Source organism: Rhinoderma darwinii, chromosome 3 (assembly GCF_050947455.1).
Source record: "Rhinoderma darwinii isolate aRhiDar2 chromosome 3, aRhiDar2.hap1, whole genome shotgun sequence".
NCBI classification, from domain to species: domain Eukaryota; kingdom Metazoa; phylum Chordata; class Amphibia; order Anura; family Rhinodermatidae; genus Rhinoderma; species Rhinoderma darwinii.
In genome coordinates this window covers 261,446,972-261,459,072 of record NC_134689.1, presented here as the reverse complement: position 1 = coordinate 261,459,072, position 12,101 = coordinate 261,446,972, and the positions used below count along the sequence as shown (strand labels likewise).

Here is a 12,101-nt window from a genome sequence, read left to right as displayed (position 1 = left end):
AATATTGTCTACAGTTTTGAGCACCTGTGTATGAGAAGGACATTGCTGAACTAGAATGCGTGCAAAGAAGGGAAAGCAAGGTAATTAAAGGACCTCATCACAGACGGGGATTCTTTACTGTAAGGGCATGACCACACATGGCGGAATTCCTCCGCAACTGTCCGCATCCATGCCGCACAGAATCTGCGTTGCAGATTCTGCTGCGGATCTGCACAAAATGTGCAGTACATTGATGCGGACTAGCTGCTGCGGACTGCGGGAAAAGTGCTTCCCTTCTCCCTATCAGTGCAGGATAGAGAGAAGGGACAGCACTTTCCCTAGTGAAAGTAAACGACTTTCATACTTACCGGCCGTTGTCTTGGTGACGCGTCCCTCTTTCGGCATCCAGCCCGACCTCCCTGGATGACGCGCCAGTCCATGTGACCGCTGCAGCCTGTGCTTGGCCTGTGATTGGCTGCAGCCGTCACTTACACTGAATCGTCATCCTGGGAGGCCGGACTGGAGACAGACCCAGGGAGTTCTCGGTAAGTATGAACTTATATATTTTTTTACAGATACATGTATATTGAGATCGGTAGTCACTGTCCCGGGTGCAGAAACAGTTACTGCCGATCGCTTAACTCTTTCAGCACCCTGGACAGTGACTATTTACTGACGTCTCCTAGCAACGCTCCCGTCATTACGGGAGCCCCATTGACTTCCTCAGTCTGGCTGTAGACCTAGAAATACATAGGTCCAGCCAGAATGAAGAAATGTCAAGTTAAAAAAGCAAGACGCATCCGCAGCACACATGACATGTGCATGACAGCTGCGGACTTCATTGCGGAACTTTGAATCTCCATTGAAGTCAATGGAGAAATTCCGCCATGAGTCCGCCACTGCTCCGCAACAGACAGAGCATGCTGCGGACACCAAATTCCGCTCCGCAGCCTATGCTCCGCAGCGGAATTGTACGCCTCGTGTAAACGAACACTGCTAAATTAAAGTGAAAGTCAATGGAGAAACGGCTCCGCTGCGGATTAACGCTGCGGAGTGTCCGCAGCGGAATTTAAGTGAAATTCCGCCATGTGTGAACCCGCCCTAAGAGCAGTTCGACGATTGAACTCTCTGCCACATTGAAAAGTGTTTTTTTGAAAAATATAAAATTTCATCATATTTGTACCAGATTCTGGAGATGGAACTTTGATCCAGGAATTTATTCTAATAGCCATATTTGGAGTAAGGGAGGAATTTTTCCCCTAATGACAACATTGGAATGCACTCCAAGACAGTTTTTGCCTTCCTCTGGATCAACACGGCCACATTGAAAAGTGTTTTTTTGAAAAATATAAAATGTCATCATATTTGTACCAGATTCTGGAGATGGAACTTTGATCCAGGAATTTATTCTAATAGCCATATTTGGAGTAAGGGAGGAATTTTTCCCCTAATGACAACATTGGAATGCACTCCAAGACAGTTTTTGCCTTCCTCTGGATCAACACTGCAGGTTTATAGGTTGAATTTGATGGACCTTTTTTCAATATTATCAACTATTCAACTCTGTAACAAGCATGTAACAAAAGTGAGCTTCCATGGCCCGTACGGGGATCGAACCCCTGACCTTGGCATTATTAGCACCACGCTCTAACCAACTGAGCTAACCACCCACTTTTACACCAAAGATTCACGTCACGTCAGTAGAAAATACATGCAAACGTGTATTCATATTGATATCCTATTAACCTGAATAATAAAATAAACTTGCAATTTTTACTACTCAAAAAGCATTGGACAAATTGCTTTTGTGTTTTCCATTCCACCCCACAAAGAGTTTTCTTTCAGTACATTATATGGTACATTAAATGCTGCCATTAAAAACAAGAACTTGTCTCGCTAAAAACAAGCCCTTATATGACTATGAGGACGGAAAAATAATAAAGTTATGACTATCGGAATACAAAGAGGCAAAATCAAGATATTATTTTTGTCCTTAAGGTTGAAATTGGACCTCTAAGATGATTTCATGCAACAAACTCTGCATTTCTATAAATCACCGGTTAGACCATACATGGAATATTGTGTACAGTTTTGAGCACCCGTGTATGAGAAGGACATTGCTGAACTAGAATGTGTGCAAAGAAGGGAAAGCAAGGTAATTAAAGGACCTCATCACAGACGGGGATTCTTTACTGTAAGAGCAGTTCGACGATTGAACTCTCTACCACATTGAAAAGTGTTTTTTTGAATAATATAAAATTTCATCATATTTGTACCAGATTCTGGAGATGGAACTTTGATCCAGGAATTTATTCTAATAGCCATATTTGGAGTAAGGGAGGACTTTTTCCCCTAATGACAACATTGGAATGCACTCCAAGACAGTTTTTGCCTTCCTCTGGATCAACACGGTAGGTTTATAGGTTGAATTTGATGGACCTTTTTTCAATAATATCAACTATTCAACTCTGTAACAAGCATGTAACAAGCATGTAACAAGCATGTAACAAAAGTGAGCTTCCATGGCCCGTACGATCGAACCCGTGACCTTGGCATTATTAGCACCACGCTCTAACCAACTGAGCTAACCAGCCACTTTTACACCAAAGATTCACGTCACGTCAGTAGAAAATACATGCAAACGTGTATTCATATTGATATCCTATTAACCTGAATAATAAAATAAACTTGCAATTTTTACTACTCAAAAAGCATTGGACAAATTGCTTTTGTGTTTTCCATTCCACCCCACAAAGAGTTTTCTTTCAGTACATTATATAGTACATTAAATGCTGCCATTAAAAACAAGAACTTGTCTCGCTAAAAACAAGCCCTTATATGACTATGAGGACGGAAAAATAATAAAGTTATGACTATCGGAATACAAAGAGGCAAAATCAAGATATTATTTTTGTCCTTAAGGTTGAAATTGGACCTCTAAGATGATTTCATGCAATAAACTCTGCATTTCTATAAATCACCGGTTAGACCATACATGGAATATTGTGTACAGTTTTGAGCACCTGTGTATGAGAAGGACATTGCTGAACTAGAATGCGTGCAAAGAAGGGAAAGCAAGGTAATTAAAGGACCTCATCACAGACGGGGATTCTTTACTGTAAGAGAAGTTCTACGATTGAACTCTCTGCCACATTGAAAAGTGTTTTTTTGAAAAATATAAAATTTAAAATATAAATAGGACGGAAAAATAATAAAGTTATGACTATCGGAATACAAAGAGGCAAAATCAAGATATTATTTTTGTCCTTAAGGTTGAAATTGGGCCTCTAAGATGATTTCATGCAACAAACTCTGCATTTCTATAAATCACCGGTTAGACCATACATGGAATATTGTGTACAGTTTTGAGCACCTGTGTATGAGAAGGACATTGCTGAACTAGAATGCGTGCAAAGAAGGGAAAGCAAGGTAATTAAAGGACCTCATCACAGACGGGGATTCTTTACTGTAAGAGCAGTTCAACGATTGAACTCTCTGCCACATTGAAAAGTGTTTTTTTGAAAAATATAAAATTTCATCATATTTGTACCAGATTCTGGAGATGGAACTTTGATCCAGGAATTTATTCTAATAGCCATATTTGGAGTAAGGGAGGAATTTTTCCCCTAATGACAACTTTGGAATGCACTCCAAGACAGTTTTTGCCTTCCTCTGGATCAACACGGCAGGTTTATAGGTTGAATTTGATGGACCTTTTTTCAATATTATCAACTATTCAACTCTGTAACAAGCATGTAACAAAAGTGAGCTTCCATGGCCCGTACGGGGATCGAACCCGTGACCTTGGCGTTATTAGCACCACGCTCTAACCAACTGAGCTAACCGGCCACTTTTACACCAAAGATTCACGTCACGTCAGTAGAAAATACATGCAAACGTGTATTCATATTGATATCCTATTAACCTGAATAATAAAATAAACTTGAAATTTTTACTACTCAAAAAGCATTGGACAAATTGCTTTTGTGTTTTCCATTCCACCCCACAAAGAGTTTTCTTTCAGTACATTATATGGTACATTAAATGCTGCCATTAAAAACAAGAACTTGTCTCGCTAAAAACAAGCCCTTATATGACTATGAGGACGGAAAAATAATAAAGTTATGACTATCGGAATACAAAGAGGCAAAATCAAGATATTATTTTTGTCCTTAAGGTTGAAATTGGACCTCTAAGATGATTTCATGCAACAAACTCTGCATTTCTGTAAATCACCGGTTAGACCATACATGGAATATTGTGTACAGTTTTGAGCACCTGTGTATGAGAAGGACATTGCTGAACTAGAATGCGTGCAAAGAAGGGAAAGCAAGGTAATTAAAGGACCTCATCACAGACGGGGATTCTTTACTGTAAGAGCAGTTCAACGATTGAACTCTCTGCCACTTTGAAAAGTGTTTTTTTGAAAAATATAATCATATTTGTACCAGATTCTGGAGATGGAACTTTGATCCAGGAATTTATTCTAATAGCCATATTTGGAGTAAGGGAGGAATTTTTCCCCTAATGACAACATTGGAATGCACTCCAAGACAGTTTTTGCCTTCCTCTGGATCAACACGGCAGGTTTATAGGTTGAATTTGATGGACCTTTTTTCAATATTATCAACTATTCAACTCTGTAACAAGCATGTAACAAAAGTGAGCTTCCATGGCCCGTACGGGGATCGAACCCGTGACCTTGGCATTATTAGCACCACGCTCTAACCAACTGAGCTAACCGGCCACTTTTACACCAAAGATTCACGTCACGTCAGTAGAAAATACATGCAAACGTGTATTCATATTGATATCCTATTAACCTGAATAATAAAATAAACTTGCAATTTTTACTACTCAAAAAGCATTGGACAAATTGCTTTTGTGTTTTCCATTCCACCCCACAAAGAGTTTTCTTTCAGTACATTATATGGTACATTAAATGCTGCCATTAAAAACAAGAACTTGTCTCGCTAAAAACAAGCCCTTATATGACTATGAGGACGGAAAAATAATAAAGTTATGACTATCGGAATACAAAGAGGCAAAATCAAGATATTATTTTTGTCCTTAAGGTTGAAATTGAACCTCTAAGATGATTTCATGCAACAAACTCTGCATTTCTATAAATCACCGGTTAGACCATACATGGAATATTGTCTACAGTTTTGAGCACCTGTGTATGAGAAGGACATTGCTGAACTAGAATGCGTGCAAAGAAGGGAAAGCAAGGTAATTAAAGGACCTCATCACAGACGGGGATTCTTTACTGTAAGGGCATGACCACACATGGCGGAATTCCTCCGCAACTGTCCGCATCCATGCCGCACAGAATCTGCGTTGCAGATTCTGCTGCGGATCTGCACAAAATGTGCAGTACATTGATGCGGACTAGCTGCTGCGGACTGCGGGAAAAGTGCTTCCCTTCTCCCTATCAGTGCAGGATAGAGAGAAGGGACAGCACTTTCCCTAGTGAAAGTAAACGACTTTCATACTTACCGGCCGTTGTCTTGGTGACGCGTCCCTCTTTCGGCATCCAGCCCGACCTCCCTGGATGACGCGCCAGTCCATGTGACCGCTGCAGCCTGTGCTTGGCCTGTGATTGGCTGCAGCCGTCACTTACACTGAATCGTCATCCTGGGAGGCCGGACTGGAGACAGACCCAGGGAGTTCTCGGTAAGTATGAACTTATATATTTTTTTACAGATACATGTATATTGAGATCGGTAGTCACTGTCCCGGGTGCAGAAACAGTTACTGCCGATCGCTTAACTCTTTCAGCACCCTGGACAGTGACTATTTACTGACGTCTCCTAGCAACGCTCCCGTCATTACGGGAGCCCCATTGACTTCCTCAGTCTGGCTGTAGACCTAGAAATACATAGGTCCAGCCAGAATGAAGAAATGTCAAGTTAAAAAAGCAAGACGCATCCGCAGCACACATGACATGTGCATGACAGCTGCGGACTTCATTGCGGAACTTTGAATCTCCATTGAAGTCAATGGAGAAATTCCGCCATGAGTCCGCCACTGCTCCGCAACAGACAGAGCATGCTGCGGACACCAAATTCCGCTCCGCAGCCTATGCTCCGCAGCGGAATTGTACGCCTCGTGTAAACGAACACTGCTAAATTAAAGTGAAAGTCAATGGAGAAACGGCTCCGCTGCGGATTAACGCTGCGGAGTGTCCGCAGCGGAATTTAAGTGAAATTCCGCCATGTGTGAACCCGCCCTAAGAGCAGTTCGACGATTGAACTCTCTGCCACATTGAAAAGTGTTTTTTTGAAAAATATAAAATTTCATCATATTTGTACCAGATTCTGGAGATGGAACTTTGATCCAGGAATTTATTCTAATAGCCATATTTGGAGTAAGGGAGGAATTTTTCCCCTAATGACAACATTGGAATGCACTCCAAGACAGTTTTTGCCTTCCTCTGGATCAACACGGCCACATTGAAAAGTGTTTTTTTGAAAAATATAAAATGTCATCATATTTGTACCAGATTCTGGAGATGGAACTTTGATCCAGGAATTTATTCTAATAGCCATATTTGGAGTAAGGGAGGAATTTTTCCCCTAATGACAACATTGGAATGCACTCCAAGACAGTTTTTGCCTTCCTCTGGATCAACACTGCAGGTTTATAGGTTGAATTTGATGGACCTTTTTTCAATATTATCAACTATTCAACTCTGTAACAAGCATGTAACAAAAGTGAGCTTCCATGGCCCGTACGGGGATCGAACCCCTGACCTTGGCATTATTAGCACCACGCTCTAACCAACTGAGCTAACCACCCACTTTTACACCAAAGATTCACGTCACGTCAGTAGAAAATACATGCAAACGTGTATTCATATTGATATCCTATTAACCTGAATAATAAAATAAACTTGCAATTTTTACTACTCAAAAAGCATTGGACAAATTGCTTTTGTGTTTTCCATTCCACCCCACAAAGAGTTTTCTTTCAGTACATTATAGGGTACATTAAATGCTGCCATTAAAAACAAGAACTTGTCTCGCTAAAAACAAGCCCTTATATGACTATGAGGACGGAAAAATAATAAAGTTATGACTATCGGAATACAAAGAGGCAAAATCAAGATATTATTTTTGTCCTTAAGGTTGAAATTGGACCTCTAAGATGATTTCATGCAACAAACTCTGCATTTCTATAAATCACCGGTTAGATCATACATGGAATATTGTGTACAGTTTTGAGCACCTGTGTATGAGAAGGACATTGCTGAACTAGAATGCGTGCAAAGAAGGGAAAGCAAGGTAATTAAAGGACCTCATCACAGACGGGGATTCTTTACTGTAAGAGCAGTTCGACGATTGAACTCTCTGCCACATTGAAAAGTGTTTTTTTGAAAAATATAAAATGTCATCATATTTGTACCAGATTCTGGAGATGGAACTTTGATCCAGGAATTTATTCTAATAGCCATATTTGAAGTAAGGGAGGACTTTTTCCCCTAATGACAACATTGGAATGCACTCCAAGACAGTTTTTGCCTTCCTCTGGATCAACACGGCAGGTTTATAGGTTGAATTTGATGGACCTTTTTTCAATAATATCAACTATTCAACTCTGTAACAAGCATGTAACAAAAGTGAGCTTACATGGCACGTACGGGGATCGAACCCGTGACCTTGGTGTTATTAGCACCACGCTCTAACCAACTGAGCTAACCGGCCACTTTAACACCAAAGATTCACGTCACGTCAGTAGAAAATACATGCAAACGTGTATTCATATTGATATCCTATTAACCTGAATAATAAAATAAACTTGCAATTTTTACTACTCAAAAAGCATTGGACAAATTGCTTTTGTGTTTTCCATTCCACCCCACAAAGAGTTTTCTTTCAGTACATTATATGGTACATTAAATGCTGCCATTAAAAACAAGAACTTGTCTCGCTAAAAACAAGCCCTTATATGACTATGAGGACGGAAAAATAATAAAGTTATGACTATCGGAATACAAAGAGGCAAAATGAAGATATTATTTTTGTCCTTAAGGTTGAAATTGGACCTCTAAGATGATTTCATGCAACAAACTCTGCATTTCTATAAATCACCGGTTAGACCATACATGGAATATTGTGTACAGTTTTAAGCACCTGTGTATGAGAAGGACATTGCTGAACTAGAATGCGTACAAAGAAGGGAAAGCAAGGTAATTAAAGGACCTCATCACAGACGGGGATTCTTTACTGTAAGAGAAGTTCGACGATTGAACTCTCTGCCACATTGAAAAGTGTTTTTTTGAAAAATATAAAATTTCATCATATTTGTACCAGATTCTGGAGATGGAACTTTGATCCAGGAATTTATTCTAATAGCCATATTTGGAGTAAGGGAGGAATTTTTCCCCTAATGACAACATTGGAATGCACTCCAAGACAGTTTTTGCCTTCCTCTGGATCAACACGGCCACATTGAAAAGTGTTTTTTTGAAAAATATAAAATGTCATCATATTTGTACCAGATTCTGGAGATGGAACTTTGATCCAGGAATTTATTCTAATAGCCATATTTGGAGTAAGGGAGGAATTTTTCCCCTAATGACAACATTGGAATGCACTCCAAGACAGTTTTTGCCTTCCTCTGGATCAACACTGCAGGTTTATAGGTTGAATTTGATGGACCTTTTTTCAATATTATCAACTATTCAACTCTGTAACAAGCATGTAACAAAAGTGAGCTTCCATGGCCCGTACGGGGATCGAACCCCTGACCTTGGCATTATTAGCACCACGCTCTAACCAACTGAGCTAACCACCCACTTTTACACCAAAGATTCACGTCACGTCAGTAGAAAATACATGCAAACGTGTATTCATATTGATATCCTATTAACCTGAATAATAAAATAAACTTGCAATTTTTACTACTCAAAAAGCATTGGACAAATTGCTTTTGTGTTTTCCATTCCACCCCACAAAGAGTTTTCTTTCAGTACATTATAGGGTACATTAAATGCTGCCATTAAAAACAAGAACTTGTCTCGCTAAAAACAAGCCCTTATATGACTATGAGGACGGAAAAATAATAAAGTTATGACTATCGGAATACAAAGAGGCAAAATCAAGATATTATTTTTGTCCTTAAGGTTGAAATTGGACCTCTAAGATGATTTCATGCAACAAACTCTGCATTTCTATAAATCACCGGTTAGATCATACATGGAATATTGTGTACAGTTTTGAGCACCTGTGTATGAGAAGGACATTGCTGAACTAGAATGCGTGCAAAGAAGGGAAAGCAAGGTAATTAAAGGACCTCATCACAGACGGGGATTCTTTACTGTAAGAGCAGTTCGACGATTGAACTCTCTGCCACATTGAAAAGTGTTTTTTTGAAAAATATAAAATGTCATCATATTTGTACCAGATTCTGGAGATGGAACTTTGATCCAGGAATTTATTCTAATAGCCATATTTGAAGTAAGGGAGGACTTTTTCCCCTAATGACAACATTGGAATGCACTCCAAGACAGTTTTTGCCTTCCTCTGGATCAACACGGCAGGTTTATAGGTTGAATTTGATGGACCTTTTTTCAATAATATCAACTATTCAACTCTGTAACAAGCATGTAACAAGCATGTAACAAGCATGTAACAAGCATGTAACAAAAGTGAGCTTCCATGGCCCGAACGGGGATCGAACCCGTGACCTTGGCGTTATTAGCACCACGCTCTAACCAACTGAGCTAACCGGCCACTTTTACACCAGAGATTCACGTCACGTCAGTAGAAAATACATGCAAACGTGTATTCATATTGATATCCTATTAACCTGAATAATAAAATAAACTTGCAATTTTTACTACTCAAAAAGCATTGGACAAATTGCTTTTGTGTTTTCCATTCCACCCCACAAAGAGTTTTCTTTCAGTACATTATATGGTACATTAAATGCTGCCATTAAAAACAAGAACTTGTCTCGCTAAAAACAAGCCCTTATATGACTATGAGGACGGAAAAATAATAAAGTTATGACTATCGGAATACAAAGAGGCAAAATCAAGATATTATTTTTGTCCTTAAGGTTGAAATTGGACCTCTAAGATGATTTCATGCAACAAACTCTGCATTTCTATAAATCACCGGTTAGACCATACATGGAATATTGTGTACAGTTTTAAGCACCTGTGTATGAGAAGGACATTGCTGAACTAGAATGCGTGCAAAGAAGGGAAAGCAAGGTAATTAAAGGACCTCATCACAGACGGGGATTCTTTACTGTAAGAGAAGTTCGACGATTGAACTCTCTGCCACATTGAAAAGTGTTTTTTTGAAAAATATAAAATGTCATCATATTTGTACCAGATTCTGGAGATGGAACTTTGATCCAGGAATTTATTCTAATAGCCATATTTGGAGTAAGGGAGGAATTTTTCCCCTAATGACAATATTGGAATGCACTCCAAGACAGTTTTTGCCTTCCTCTGGATCAACACGGCAGGTTTATAGGTTGAATTTGATGGACCTTTTTTCAATATTATCAACTATTCAACTCTGTAACAAAAGTGAGCTTCCATGGCCCGTACGGGGATCGAACCCGTGACCTTGGCGTTATTAGCACCACGCTCTAACCAACTGAGCTAACCGGCCACTTTAACACCAAAGATTCACGTCACATCAGTAGAAAATACTTGCAAACGTGTATTCATATTGATATCCTATTAACCTGAATAATAAAATAAACTTGCAATTTTTACTACTCAAAAAGCATTGGACAAATTGCTTTTGTGTTTTCCATTCCACCCCACAAAGAGTTTTCTTTCAGTACATTATATGGTACATTAAATGCTGCCATTAAAAACAAGAACTTGTCTCGCTAAAAACAAGCCCTTATATGACTATGAGGACGGAAAAATAATAAAGTTATGACTATCGGAATACAAAGAGGCAAAATGAAGATATTATTTTTGTCCTTAAGGTTGAAATTGGACCTCTAAGATGATTTCATGCAACAAACTCTGCATTTCTATAAATCACCGGTTAGACCATACATGGAATATTGTGTACAGTTTTAAGCACCTGTGTATGAGAAGGACATTGCTGAACTAGAATGCGTGCAAAGAAGGGAAAGCAAGGTAATTAAAGGACCTCATCACAGACGGGGATTCTTTACTGTAAGAGAAGTTCGACGATTGAACTCTCTGCCACATTGAAAAGTGTTTTTTTGAAAAATATAAAATGTCATCATATTTGTACCAGATTCTGGAGATGGAACTTTGATCCAGGAATTTATTCTAATAGCCATATTTGGAGTAAGGGAGGAATTTTTCCCCTAATGACAATATTGGAATGCACTCCAAGACAGTTTTTGCCTTCCTCTGGATCAACACGGCAGGTTTATAGGTTGAATTTGATGGACCTTTTTTCAATATTATCAACTATTCAACTCTGTAACAAAAGTGAGCTTCCATGGCCCGTACGGGGATCGAACCCATGACCTTGGCGTTATTAGCACCACGCTCTAACCAACTGAGCTAACCGGCCACTTTAACACCAAAGATTCACGTCACATCAGTAGAAAATACTTGCAAACGTGTATTCATATTGATATCCTATTAACCTGAATAATAAAATAAACTTGCAATTTTTACTACTCAAAAAGCATTGGACAAATTGCTTTTGTGTTTTCCATTCCACCCCACAAAGAGTTTTCTTTCAGTACATTATATGGTACATTAAATGCTGCCATTAAAAACAAGAACTTGTCTCGCTAAAAACAAGCCCTTATATGACTATGAGGACGGAAAAATAATAAAGTTATGACTATCGGAATACAAAGAGGCAAAATGAAGATATTATTTTTGTCCTTAAGGTTGAAATTGGACCTCTAAGATGATTTCATGCAACAAACTCTGCATTTCTATAAATCACCGGTTAGACCATACATGGAATATTGTGTACAGTTTTAAGCACCTGTGTATGAGAAGGACATTGCTGAACTAGAATGCGTGCAAAGAAGGGAAAGCAAGGTAATTAAAGGACCTCATCACAGACGGGGATTCTTTACTGTAAGAGAAGTTCGACGATTGAACTCTCTGCCACATTGAAAAGTGTTTTTTTGAAAAATATAAAACTTCATCA

The 12,101-nt window shown here is 39.0% G+C and overlaps 4 non-coding genes across 4 annotated transcripts; all 4 read right to left on the bottom strand.

Moving 5' to 3' along the window:
* Positions 1-3,754: 3,754 nt before the first annotated feature.
* Positions 3,755-3,828, bottom strand: TRNAI-AAU (transfer RNA isoleucine (anticodon AAU)). The gene has a single exon. It is a non-coding gene; the product is annotated as a tRNA-Ile (tRNA).
* Positions 3,829-4,652: 824 nt separating this feature from the next.
* Positions 4,653-4,726, bottom strand: TRNAI-AAU (transfer RNA isoleucine (anticodon AAU)). The gene has a single exon. It is a non-coding gene; the product is annotated as a tRNA-Ile (tRNA).
* Positions 4,727-10,536: 5,810 nt separating this feature from the next.
* On the bottom strand, positions 10,537-10,610 carry TRNAI-AAU (transfer RNA isoleucine (anticodon AAU)). Its single transcript has one exon. It is a non-coding gene; the product is annotated as a tRNA-Ile (tRNA).
* Positions 10,611-11,430: 820 nt separating this feature from the next.
* On the bottom strand, positions 11,431-11,504 carry TRNAI-AAU (transfer RNA isoleucine (anticodon AAU)). The gene has a single exon. It is a non-coding gene; the product is annotated as a tRNA-Ile (tRNA).
* Between the last annotated feature and the right edge of the window lie 597 nt (positions 11,505-12,101).